The 13880-nt window shown below is 31.2% G+C and overlaps 1 pseudogene across 1 annotated transcript; it reads right to left on the bottom strand.

Moving 5' to 3' along the window:
- Window positions 1-7450: 7450 nt before the first annotated feature.
- LOC145938022 (cytochrome P450 4C1-like) lies at window positions 7451-13257 on the bottom strand (annotated as a pseudogene). Its single transcript, XR_014425667.1, has 13 exons — window positions 13153-13257; window positions 12048-12279; window positions 11634-11743; window positions 11281-11371; window positions 10525-10710; window positions 10198-10291; window positions 9579-9681; window positions 9275-9384; window positions 8687-8792; window positions 8538-8606; window positions 8110-8278; window positions 7737-7916; window positions 7451-7672 (listed from the first exon to the last, which is right to left on the bottom strand). The product of XR_014425667.1 is annotated as a cytochrome P450 4C1-like (transcript).
- Window positions 13258-13880: the final 623 nt, after the last annotated feature.

Here is a 13880-nt window from a genome sequence, read left to right as displayed (position 1 = left end):
AGTTGGTCTAGTATATCCGTTATGTTCGGTATTGGAAAAGAATTGCCTATGGTTAAATTATTAAGTTTCCGGAAATCTACAACTATGCGTAATTTTCGGTTTCCTTCCGCATCCGCTTTTTTGGGGACCACAAGTAAAGGCGCATTCCATTGGCTGTTACTAGGTCGGATTAGCTTGTCCTTCAACATGCCCTCTATTTGTTTATTTATTTCTTTTTTGTGTTTCTCCGGCAATCGGTATGGGCGTACATTTACAGGTGCACTGTCAGCTCGGAGCGCGATTTCGTGTGACGTAGTCGGAGTGCAAGTCAGCGCGTCTCCTTTAAGGTAAAACACGTCACCGAATTCCTCACAGATTTGAAGCAATGTTTTTTCTTCTTCTTGATTGAGATGTTGTAGTCGGAGTAAATTTTTTATTTGCTCTCTGCGGGAGAGTGTAGGCGCTTCCTGGAGAGGCGGGACATTCTCTCTTCGAGCCATCGTGTTCGTAATTTCCTCGATGTTTACCCATGGAGTTGACATTTTAATGTATTTTTCGGTTGTATTTATAACGCTAACCGGGCATGAAAATTCTTCTGGTTCTACGAGACAGTGTCCGATAAATACTCCGGGCAGCATTTCTTCGGCGCGTACCACGCCTACCTTATTCGAGTCGGTGGTGGCTCGGATGATTGTTTCGCTTCGCGGCTTCAGCATTAGCGCGCGGTACGGGCGTAATTTTAATATTGTCTCTGCTAGTTGTAGCTGTTTTTTGTCGTAATCACACGTTATCTTGTGCTTTTGCAAGAAATCTACTCCCAAGATTCCTTCGTAGTCGATGGGGAAATCGTCCTTCACGATGTAGATAGGATGCCGTATTTTTCGGTCCTTCAAGGTTATTGTGGCCTTGATTTTTCCTATGGTCTGGATCTGGTGTCCCGTTACTCCGGTCAATGCCATTTTCTCTTCGTAGATCATGGCTTCCCCTTTTAGATTTCTTAATTTAATTAAGGTCACTGTTGCGCCGGTGTCGAAGAGTAAATTTAACCTTCCCTTCTTTGCCTCTTGTATGGGCAGAGTCACTAGATCTAGACCTGTCGTAGTGGGTAGTTGTATGGTTACTTGCGATATTTGATACTCGGCCGCGGGTCTCGGCCGTTTCGTGTTTTCTTCGTCTTCTTCATCCTCCGGTGTTGTATGTTTCTTTCGCTGTCCACTAGTGTTAGAATGGCCTTGGGCGCTCTTATTTCCGTTTGTCCTTGTGTGCGTATTTCCCGGGCGTCCGTGCAGACTCCAACATTCGTTACGACCGTGACCTGATTTTTTGCAGTAGGTGCAATGTTTCTCAACAGCGTTGATTTTCCCTTGTGGTTTTGGCAAGGAGAATCTGTTGGCGTATCTGCTCGTGCGGCAGTCTCGTCCGAGGTGTCCGGTCTTCCCGCATTTGTGACACTGTATAGTTTTATTGATGTGTCCTGTGTGTGAAGCGGTCTGGTCGGTCCGGGGTCGCAGTGTCTGCTCTGTCGGGCCCTTCACTTTCTCTTCCGCGCTGGCTTGTGCGATGGCGTCTTGTAGCGTCGTGTGATGCTGTGCTCGTACCATCAGCTGGATGTTTTCCTGGAGGCCTATCTGGAAGTTCTGCAGGGCTTGTTGTTGCAGCGTATCGAGTATAATGCGCTTGCGCTCGCTGCCGAAAGCCTGCCCTTCGATCATGGATTCGTACAGTTCCATGGCTAAATTATCGACGCGTGTTCCGTATTCCCGGGCGCTTTCGCCGGGTTTTTGCTTCAGGGTATTGAATTCCACCTGAAGATGGGTAGTGCTCCTCTTGCTTAGATAGCAGATTTCCAGTTCCCGTTTAAGTTGGGCGAAGTTGTTTATGTCGCGTGTTTCAAAGTCGAGCATAGCCTTCCCCTTTAGCTTGGTGCAGAGTAGCGCTTCTAGTAGCGTCTTTTCGTCTACTGGGTTAATATTTTTTATAGCGTAGGAGCTGGCGCTTAGAAATTCTTTAAGTCTGGCTTGGGAGGTTCCGTCGAACTCAGGTATCATGTCTCGCGCTTCTTTCAGTCGTAAGAAACCATGCAGATGTGCGGTTTGCCTGCGCACATCGCTCACGGTTCGTCCATAGGAGAGGTCGGCATAGGGGTTTTCGTGTATTATTCGCGTTCTATTTAAGTCTTCCCGGTTTGTACGTAGGTCCCTCATCTGGTCGCGGAGGTGTCTCATTTCCTCTTGCATTTCTCGGAAGCTCTGCAAAACCTCGACTAATACCGCGTTGCTCGGATCTTCGCTAGGACGTCCCGCATCCTCGTAATGGGCGGCGGCGCCATGCCTAGTCTGCGTTCGCATACGCTCGATTTCTCTATCTATGTCGTCGGACGGGACCGAGGGGTGTGTCATAGTGTTTCCGTCAGGTATCTCAAAAATACTACTATCGTACGACACGGGGGAATAGTTTCGTCTTACCGAAACGCGATCAACCGATGTTCGATCGATATTGCTCGGTCCTGCGTTATTATTATTATGCGGCGAGGACTGGTTGTCCGTTCCGCCTTGGGTTTCGGGTTCGCGAGCTTCCGGTTCGCGCGGATTTACGCCTGGGTATTCGGATTCGAGATTCTTTCGGACGCTATCGCGAATATCGCGGGCCGCTTCTTCTACCACTTGCACGGGCGTTACGAAGCCGAATCTATTTGCTAATTTCGCGGGTGCGCTTAAAAAACGTGGTCGTTGAAACGTGACCTTCTTTTTTGCCGGTGCCGACATTCAGGCAATATTATTATACAATATGCTGACTTACAGTATAACGATGATACGCATTTTCTTTCGCTCGCTCGTCGTTTTCGCACGGTCGGCTGTTGGTTGGTTCCTTGTGCTGTCTCGTGGTTGGGTGGTCCTGTTCTGGTCCGCTGCAGCTTCTCTCGGTATTCCTTTTTTGAGGTCCTCGAGCACTGACGATGTTGGCAGATCCTTACTTGGCAGATCTCTCTTGTTGTCAGGAATCTTGTATTGTCAGATATCCTTTATTGCTCAGTATCAGCATCCCACCGCTGCCACCATTTTGTTGTGCCTCTCAGGGTACAACGGGATTTGTAGGATACTTTGAGGGGTCCGTTCGTCTTAGGAGTTAGGACTCCGAGTGTCGAGGGTGGTGAAAAGAACACTTTGGTCACAAGAGAAGAGTTTATTCCAACTCACGTGTACAATTCTTTGGTATGTCGAATCGCAGCGCGTCCTCACAATAGATTAGATGTAATTACTTGTCGTCCTCGGTTCGGAATACGGCCCCGAGGAGTTAATCAGGCGCGCTTATATTACCCGAAAGTAGGTTTTGTTTTTCGGTTAATGTGTCGCCTGTATGCAATCGGTTTTGCATCGTCTGCGTTTTACGATCTCGAATGTGTCGCGATGTCTTAACGCGTGTATGCAATCGGTTGCGTTTTTGATTTCGAGGCGCGCGCTATATCTTTTGAAATGCTGATTCTGCGTTCTCTTTTGTGGGTTTTTAGGTCGTGGTTGGGTCATAGTGTTTACGGTTACAACAATATTATTGATGCATAACAAGAAAAAATTTACTTCTGTTGATAAATTTTCATTAGAAATATGCATATATGTGATCGAACATTCTAACGCTTCGTCGCAATTCGAAAGGTTCAGTAGATATAAACAATTTAAAGATCCGAATTAGACAATTTAGTCACTTTATCGCTACGAATTATTTTTTAAGTTTTAATATTTTTAAGTTTACAAACGATGCATGTTGTTACTCTAGAATTATATTTTAATTGTAATAAACGCAGTTATATTATTCGCAATTATATCAGATCGGGATTTTCAATCCTAGAGAGATTTATCTATTTATATTCACAAGTAACATGTGTGACACAAGTATTATTATCTTTTATTTTGATAAGTTTAATCGATAAAAATCGATTTTTTTATCCGTTTCACCGTTTAAGATGAGAATAATAAAAAGGCACATATCTCTTATTTTGATCCATAATAATCTATTAGATCTATAATCTAATATTTAAAGCTAATCAATCGGAGAGAGACGCTTATGTCACTTTCTCTTTGTTGAAAAGCTTCATATCTCTCTTTCTATATCGACAATATCATCATTTGACAATTTCAGTGTAACAATAGTAGAAAATCGGAGTAGAGAACGTGTAAGGTTTGATTAGATTTGATGATAAAAATTGTAATTACTTGCTAATTATAAGTTTTAAATAGACTCTTATATAATCATTAATCTATTGTAATATAATCTGGACGATTAACTCATGTGTGTCTGTGAAAAATATTTACAATGCAATCCATCCATCCATGATAAAAAAGGAGATGTAGACCTAAGAAGTGCGCGTTTTAAAGTCGATATGAATCGCATTATTGTTGACATGTACTTTGCCCATAATAAAATTACGATATATAAAATGCGTATAATTTCTTATTGTTTTTGATTGGCATTAACGATTTTATGTTAATAATTAAGCGATTGCACGACGAAAAGACTAACCGTAGTGAGAAATTGTTGATCGTACTACTTAATCTATCTACATTCTTACTTTGCGCATAATAAGATTATAATATATAAAGTGCGTTATTTTTTATTGTTTTTGATTGGCATTAATTATATAAATATTAAAACAGAACCAACATCGTAAAAATAAACTTAATACATAATAAAGAGTCAAATTCTTAATGAAAATGCATTTTATGTCTTTCAAATAAGTAATTAGAACGATTAAACTTATCACACATCAAATTTAATTAAATTATATAAATATTCTGATGGGACCAATATCGTAAAAATTAATTAATTACATAATAAAAAAACTGTCAAATTCTTAATGAGAATGCATTCAGTGTCTTTCAAATAAGTAATTAAAATGATTAAACTTATCACACATCTAATTTAATTAAATTATAAAATATTCAAATGGGACCAATATCGTAAAAATGAATTTATTACATAATAAAAAACTGTCAAATTCATAATGAGAATGCATTCAGTGTCTTTCAAAAAAGTAATTAAGATGATTCAACTTATCACACATATAATTTAATTAAATTATATAAATATTCAAATGGAACTAATATCGTAAAAATGAATTAATTACATAATAATGAAACAGTCAAATTTTTAATGAGAATGCATTCAGTGTCTTTCAAATAAGTAATTAAAACGATTAAACTTATAACACATATAATTTAATTAAATTATATAAATATTCAAATAGAACCAATATCGTAAAAATGAATTAATTACATAATAAAAAAACTGTCAAATTCTTAATGAGAATGCATTCAGTGTCTTTCAAATAAATAATTAAAATGATTAAACTTATCACACATCTAATTTAATTAAATTATATAAATATTCAAATGAGACCAATATCGTAACAAAAATTAATTACTTAATAAAAAAACTGTCAAATTTATAATGAGAATGCATTCAGTGTCTTTCAAATAAGTGATTAAAATGATTAAACTTATCACACATTTAATTTAATTAAATTATATAAATTTTCAAATGGAACCAATATCGTAAAAATGAATTAATTACATATTTAAAAAATTGTCAAATTATTAATGAGAATGCATTCAGTGTCTTTCAAATACGTAATTAAAATGACTAAACTTATCAAACATCTAATTTAATTAAATTATATAAATATTCAAATGGGACCAATATCGTAAAAATGAATTTATTACATAATAAAAAAACTGTCAAATTCTTAATGAGAATGCATTCAGTGTCTTTGAAATAAATAATTAAAATGATTCAACTTATCACACATATATAAAATAATAATTTTTGGCTCGTTTTAAAATATTGAAAATTTAAATTTTAAAGCCGCAGACCCCATACGGCGCACAATTATATTACGTATATTATACCAAAAAGTTTGTAGGCTGTTATGCTGATGGTACCATCTTAATGTGAAGACAATGTTCCTTTGAAATATATAAAAGAATAATTTTTGGCTCGTTTTAAAATATTGAAAATTAAAATATTTTAACAACGGATTCTATACGGCGCAAATTCATTATACGTATATTAGATTAAAAAAGTAGTACGCTGTTATGCTGATGGTACTATCTTAATGTGAATGCAATGTACTGTTGAAAAATATAAAAGAATAATGTCTGGCTCGTTTTAAAATATTGAAAATTAAAATATTTTAACAACGGATTCTATACGGCGCGGATAAATTTTACGTATAAGATTAAAAAAGTAGTACACTGGTATGCTGATGGTACCATCATTATGTGAAGACAATGTACTGTTGAAATATATGTATAAAAGAATAATTTTTTGCTCGTTTGAAAATATTGAAAATTTAAATTTTAAAGTCGCTGACGCCTTCCGGCGCGGATTCATTTTACGTACATTGGATCAAAAAGTTTGTAGGCTGGTATGCTGATGGTACCATCATAATGTGCAGGATAGGTACTGTTGAAATATATACACGAATAATTTTTGGCGCGTTTTAAAGTAATAAAATTTAAAATTATTAAGCCGCGGACCCCATACGGCGCGAATATATTTTACGTATATTGGATCAAAAAGTTTGTAGGCTGGTATGCTGATGGTACCATCATAATGTGCAGGATAGGTACTGTTGAAATATATACACGAATAATTTTTGGCGCGTTTTAAAGTAATGAAATTTAAAATTATTAAGCCGCGGACCCCATACGGCGCGAATTTATTTTACGTATATTGGATCAAGAAATTTGTAGGCTGGTATGCTGATGGTACCATCATAATGTGCAGGATAGGTACTGTTGAAATATATAAAAGAATAATTTTTGGCTCGTTTTAAAATATTGAAAATTAAAATTTTTAAGCCGCGGATCCCATACGGCGCACAATTATATTACATATTTTATACCAAAAAGTTTGTAGGCTGTTATGTTGATGGTACCATCATAATGTGAAGACAATGTACTGTTGAAATATATAAAAGAATAATTTTTGGCTCGTTTTAAAATATTGAAAATTAAAATTTTTAAGGCGTGGATCCCATACTTTTTTCTTATTTTATTTTATTTTTTTTTATTTAATTTAATTTAATTTAATTTAATCTAAAGACGATTAATATTTTTTGGGAGTTATTAGTTAATTCTGTCATTATTTTAATAATTATTATTTTAATAATTATTTTTTTTAATCTAAAATCGAAGAATAGCGCGCGCTTGTGTTGTTCTAGTTCCTTATGAAAAAGGTCATGTAGATGCGAGAAGTGCGCGTTTGGAGTCAAATGTATGTATATATGTATGTAGTAAAGTCATTTTTTGTCAAGAGAGTATTTTACTTATAAAGAAAAATAAAAATACACATCTGCATTTAATTTATTGTTGGATAATATGTTTATATTAAAAAAATAATGTAGATTATATAATGTATATATATATATATATATTTTGTTCAACATATAGTATGTATAAAAATATTTTTTTTTTTTTTTGCAATACATCAATTTCATACATTCATGTGGAATCCGTGTTAGTTTCAAACGGCTGTTTGCATCTGATTGGAATAAATCTTACATGAACCGGATGAGAAGGACGAATTATTATATCGGCCCTCAGCCGGACATCTTTTAAATAATCAACGGGTTCCAAGTAATAATTGTGCACTAAAGGAGCTACCATAGCCTTCAACTCCAGCAAACCGAATCGTTGACCTACAATTCGAAATGTATTAAAATTTATCGATGCGAGGAGAAGCAAAAATTGCGATCAATTTACCTATACAATTCCTCGGTCCAGCACTGAACGGTAAATAGGAATACGGATGACGATTTTGGATCCTTTTGGATAAAAATCTATCCGGATCAAATACATCTGGATTTGGCCAAAAATTGGGATCTCTGTGAACTGCGTAGAAATTAAGATATATGTTCGTTCCAGAAGGTACAACATATGACTCTGAAAAATGTATTATAAAATTAAATGCCATTTAGAAGGTAAAAATTCTTTTGAGAAATAAAAAATATACATAATATTTTATGTTTAAAATGTTAAAACAATTAAACTTTATTTTAAACTTATTTTATATTCGATAATATGCTTCTTGTAATGTGATATTGTCGAAAATGTAGCAAAAAAAATGAAAAATTACGTAATTTTACGTCTTCCGCAGCTTTTCGTGATATTATATCTACGCTGGGATACAAACGAAGTGTTTCTTTTAAACATCTGTCTAAATATGGTAAATTTTGCAACGATCTCATCGTAAGTTTTCCTCCATTCTCTTGCATCACGGTATCGACTTCAATCCTCACACGTTCCTGTGCCATCAATAATAATTAAAATTCATGTTTTAATATTCTGGTTTTTATGTATATATTATATACAAATAAATCCATAATAAATATAAAAAATGTTATATTTATTTTAGAGATGTGTGTTTTAATTTTTTCGGAATTTGTATATCAATATATATTGAAAAAATACGCAACAAAAGCTTGACATCTGTGTTGCTTTGAATAAAAATTGTAATAAAAATAATATATCTCATATATTGAGATATATAGTGATATAAAGTACCTGAATATCCTTATGTTCAGCTAACAGTAATAAAGCAAAAGTCATAGCCATCGCTGTAGTATCATGACCCTGTAATTATCGTCATATATACATCATTGCATGTGCTTAGATAATGTTACAAAAATTAATAAAACATTGCAAATACATACCTCAAACATAAATGTATCGATTTCTTCTCTGATATCTAAATCGGTCAATAAACCTTCTCTAGATGCCATTATTAAGAGGTCCAACATTGCTAGTTGCTTTTTTTAACTAGAAATAAAAAAGCATTAATCTCATTTTTGCATGTCTCAATTCAATTATTTGACATCATTGTGTCCATTAAAATTCGAACTATATCACAAATAATAATAATAATTTAATTATACGGCAGACATAAGTTGCATCATTACATGTGTTTATATATTTAATATATAATAAAAAAAAAAAAAAAAAAAAAAAAAAAAAAAAAAAAAAAAAAAAAAGGCTCGTATAATGCAACGCAATAAATAATAATAATGGAATATAGTGAAAGGCCAACTAACGAGCAAATAAATAGATATAATATAAAATAATAAATTCATTTAATCATGCTCTTAAAATTAATAACATGTAAATTCTTAACTTGTATATTTTTTTTAATATATTTTTAATATATAATATATAAATAACTTTAATATATAAATATTACAAGTATTATTTATAAGATTATATGCGCAATCAAGCTTTAATACAATCTCTGATTAGATTCTTACGTACATCCGAACACTTCTACATCTTCTATCTCCGTCCTTTTGTCACTTTCAAGGTTTTTCAAATATCTATCATTCGTGCGTTCGTGATAAAGTTTTCTTTCCGCGATGATCTAAACAATATTAAATTTTTTTGTATTAAATAGCAATCGCACAATGTTTTATATTAAACATATTAATTGCATAATTTATTATTATCAATATTTTTAATTAATCTCGCAATTTTATACCTAATACAAAGATTGAGAAAATTGTAGTTTTACATAAAGGAGATATTTTGCAAAATCTGAATTAACATGCTTTATACTTTTTCCGTAAATCCATGCAATATTTTCAATATTTTTTTTTGCTTCTTTCCTTGTGGCGTCAATGCGAATAATAAATCGTTAAAGAACCAAGGACGCACATATCTATAAATCAATAAAGTTATAAAATTTTAATAATGATGTAATCTTGTAAAATCCATATTTAAATTTACCGTAAACTTTTAGAGTAAATCTTATGTTATCATAGATTAGCAAAGAATATTGAATTTTAATTATATATGTAACAAGAAAGGTATACAAAATCTTTTGCACATTTTGTACTTTTTAGCTAAACATTGTTTGATCTAAGATAATTTATCTTCAAATTTTATTGCAGAATTTCTTTTTCTTAGTTTTTCAAAACTCTAATGTTTTCAATCTTTTTAACATTTTAAATATTGCAAATAATTTTTATTTTTAAATGAAACATTAACCGGACAATGAGTACAATACATTTTGATTGCTAATTGCTGACTTAAACCAATTTTTTTCTTTCAGTAATTGTTTATCTTCATATGACTATTCAGTAATTATTCAATAATTATTTTTCAAAATATATATCACAATCATAACTCAAAGGATTATAAATATACATAATTATTTTCTGTATCTGTAAATTACCTATAAACTATTAGTTCGATTATATCGTGAATTGCATTTCGATACTGTTGCTGGAACTCGCCCAAATTTTGCAGAGAGATGCCCATGGCAGTTTCTGCAAGTGCATTTATTATATAAGATTGAAAAGATAGACGAAGATTTTTTTCAGGTGAATATGAATATATAATTTTTGGTATAAAAAATCAAATATAATATTATCTATCTTCATTGTAATATTACTTTGTAGCATTAATATAGCAACAAATTCTCTTCTTATCTTAAGTTATCATTATTTTTATAATTAAATCTTTGTGTATATACTACAGAAACATATTGCAGAGATCTTACCGCATATCGCGTTTAACGTATATTCACTAATAAATGGTACCAAATCTTTTACAACTGTCCCTCCAACATCCTTCAAAGATTTTGTCATGCATTCGCCCTCCTTAATCAAGATATCAAAAAACTGATTTAATATATTGAAATGGAATGCAGGTGTTAATATCTTTCGCCGCATGTGCCACTTAGCGCCTAAAACAAAAATGAAAAACGAGAACACAAAATTATGCAATAAAATAAAAATGACATAAAATTACTATCTCTTTTAATTTAATATTTAATTGACCAATCCTTAAATAATATTAATTAAAAATTTATTTTTTTATATCGCAAAATTCTTTTATAATTCTTTAGACCCTCTTTTCATAAAATTTTTTCCAAAAAAAAGTTGTAGATATCATCGTAAATTCAATTATTATTTTGTAATTAAAATCTTATGGATTGACAGACAGAAATGGATTCAAATTCATTAAAAAGTCTGTTACACAATAGTTTGATTAATTGAAAATGTTCTTTAATTGCAAAACATTTATCATTTCTATTTACTTGAAAATACATATACCATTGCGAAATTATCCTTATTCAATGTGATTGCGCTTGCAAGTTTTTTCTAAATTCATTACAACAAAGAATTTTATAATAATTCACCGTTTAAAATATTCAAATCTAATTGTAAAATTTTATTTAATTTTTCGTAATGGAAACAGGCCGCTAATAGACTGTAATAATAAAGTATGTGTGCTTATATGTTAACATCATTACCTGTGCTGGTGAGAAGACCTGTGGCGAACCAAGGATGTAACGTGTTATATACCATACCTTTTTCTATGTGCTTGGTACTGTTCAATATCGTCTGTAATTATTAAAAACAAATTATGAGAGAAACACCAATTTGTTATATATTATATCAATCAATCTTATATATACAGATAATTTATTAGTTGTATCTCAATTTTTTATCTATTCTCGATTGAATATCTCCGATATTCTCTCTTTTTGTTTTTTTAAGAAACATTTTCTACGATCAAAATCTTCTTGCGACACAAGAAAGCAAGATACTTAAATCTAGATAAATCATAATGTCTATACGCAGAAACTTGAATTTCTTTTTTTACCTTTATATCATCTGGATGACGAATAAATATAAAGGGTCTAAAGACAGCCCAGAATCTTACAATAGGATAATACTCATCAGATAAATAACACGAAAAGTTCCATAGTTTTTCTGAAAAATATGTTGTAAATATGACTACAAAAATCATCGTGGGATTAATTTTAATGTTTTTGTACAGTTACTTAGATCCGTTAAAAACGCATATAAAAATTATTAAGGAAATATTATTGCAAAAGGAAATGCTGATAAGTTTGAATAATTATTATATATGAGTAATCAACAATGCTCAATAATATTGACAAATATACGTTCCAGAATTTATAAATTTATTTAGTCTACAATTTTTGTTTTGCTTTAATATGAATGACGGATTATATGTTAATTAATGTAAATACATTTGAATTTTTGTACTTGCCTATTGAAACTAACGCTTGTAATATATTACCAAATATCGGATAGCTTGGTGGTCCCGGTATAAGATTAATAAGTCGTCCATTTCTCCTTCCATGATGCACATAATAATTATACACCAGTAAAATAACAATGGATGATAATAATAAAATTATAAACATTGTTTCTTAATGTAATGAACTCCTTGATCATCTAATTAAGCTCAATCTTCTTTTTCGCTGCCTGCTTCTCTTATTCTTGAGTAAAACGTGTCAAAACATTATTTGTGTAATAAAAATTTGTGAATCAAATAACAAAATTTTTAATCGATTATTGTAATTGTTTATAATATAATAATTTTTTTATTTATTATATAATTTTTTATTTATTATATAAGATAAACTTTCGTAACATAATAAAATCTAAACATTGATTACTATAATATCATAATTAGAGCAAATGTTATTCTTACGTCAATTATCTCAAATAATTTTTATCTAATTGTAAGTTATGTTTAGCATTCTTAATCAGTTTATAATTATAAATGATTTCTCAAGCAATCAATAATGTATTTTGTAATTTTAGATAAAAATGTATATTATCGAGTGGCATATAAAAATAAAATACACATATTATACATATATTATAAAATAAAACGATGTTTCACTTTGTGTTTATCTTTAGTGTGATACGCAGTCTGCACTGCTAGATAAGTGAAATAATTATAAAATATTTGTAATTAAGCGATAATATAATATAAAATCCGTTTAAACTTCATTTCTTTAATAAACTAGAGTTGTATAAGTATGCATTCACAAACACTGCCATAAACAATAAATTATTTAATTTTTATCAAAATTATTATTCTTTTATATTTTGTGTTTTTATGTAATACAAATTATATAATGATCGCGATTGCTGAAAAGAGTCTTTCTATGTTTTTATAGTTTTAATTCAACATTTTCGTAAAAATAATACATTAAATAAAATTTTAACAACCAAACGCAGCTAACAACTTATAAAAATTTATGTAAAAGTTACGTGCATACATTAATTATGATATTATTAACCATTGTTCAAATACAATAGATTTTTATAATATGTTATTTTATACAAATACTGTCGATTACCTGACAGATTTTCTGAGGTGACGATTAATTGAAACACCACTCAAATGTTTAAAATGGAATCGCAAATTTTGTCAATCGGATGAACATATGTCAATAATACAAATATCCGCCGACTAATGTAAACTACTCTGACTTGGTCTTGTATTTATAGCCGTTTTGAAATCTTAGGTCGTTCTTAGGTCAAGAGCATATTGATAATAAGGCCCGTGTTTTGAGCTCACATTTAAAGCGCTTCTTTGTTAGAGGTAGAAGTAAGAGTTTTACATTTTAATAGACAAAATTAATAATTTTTAAAATATTTTGATTGCAAATTAGAAAACATTTTATTTATCTGAAAAAAGTGAGAATTATTGTGTAATCGTTTGATAAGTATTGATTTAAAATAGCGCTTGTTTTTTCGTTTAAAATCATTCTTGTTTGAAATTAAAATATTAACATCAAATTTGGCAATACAATAGAAAATAATTTTATACTTCTTTGACAAATTTTGATTAGAAAATTGTATATGATCAAATATTCTAACGTTTTGTTAATTCGAAAGGTTCAGCAGATATATTATAAGATGATTCAGAGATGCGCATTAAGCAGTTTAGTCATTTATCGTTACAAAAATAATCCGTAGATAAGTCCGCGAACGCTCGTTGCTACTTTTAAGTTCTATTTTAGTTGTAATAAACACAATTATTGGTTTCGGATCAGTCGGTCCTTAAATGAAAAATTATACTACC

This window comes from Prenolepis imparis, unplaced genomic scaffold (assembly GCF_030444845.1).
Source record: "Prenolepis imparis isolate NDT839.2.m4 unplaced genomic scaffold, iyPreImpa1.0 SCAF_7, whole genome shotgun sequence".
NCBI classification, from domain to species: domain Eukaryota; kingdom Metazoa; phylum Arthropoda; class Insecta; order Hymenoptera; family Formicidae; genus Prenolepis; species Prenolepis imparis.
The sequence above is the reverse complement of the archived record's forward strand: the minus strand, read 5'-3'. Positions and strand labels throughout refer to the sequence as shown.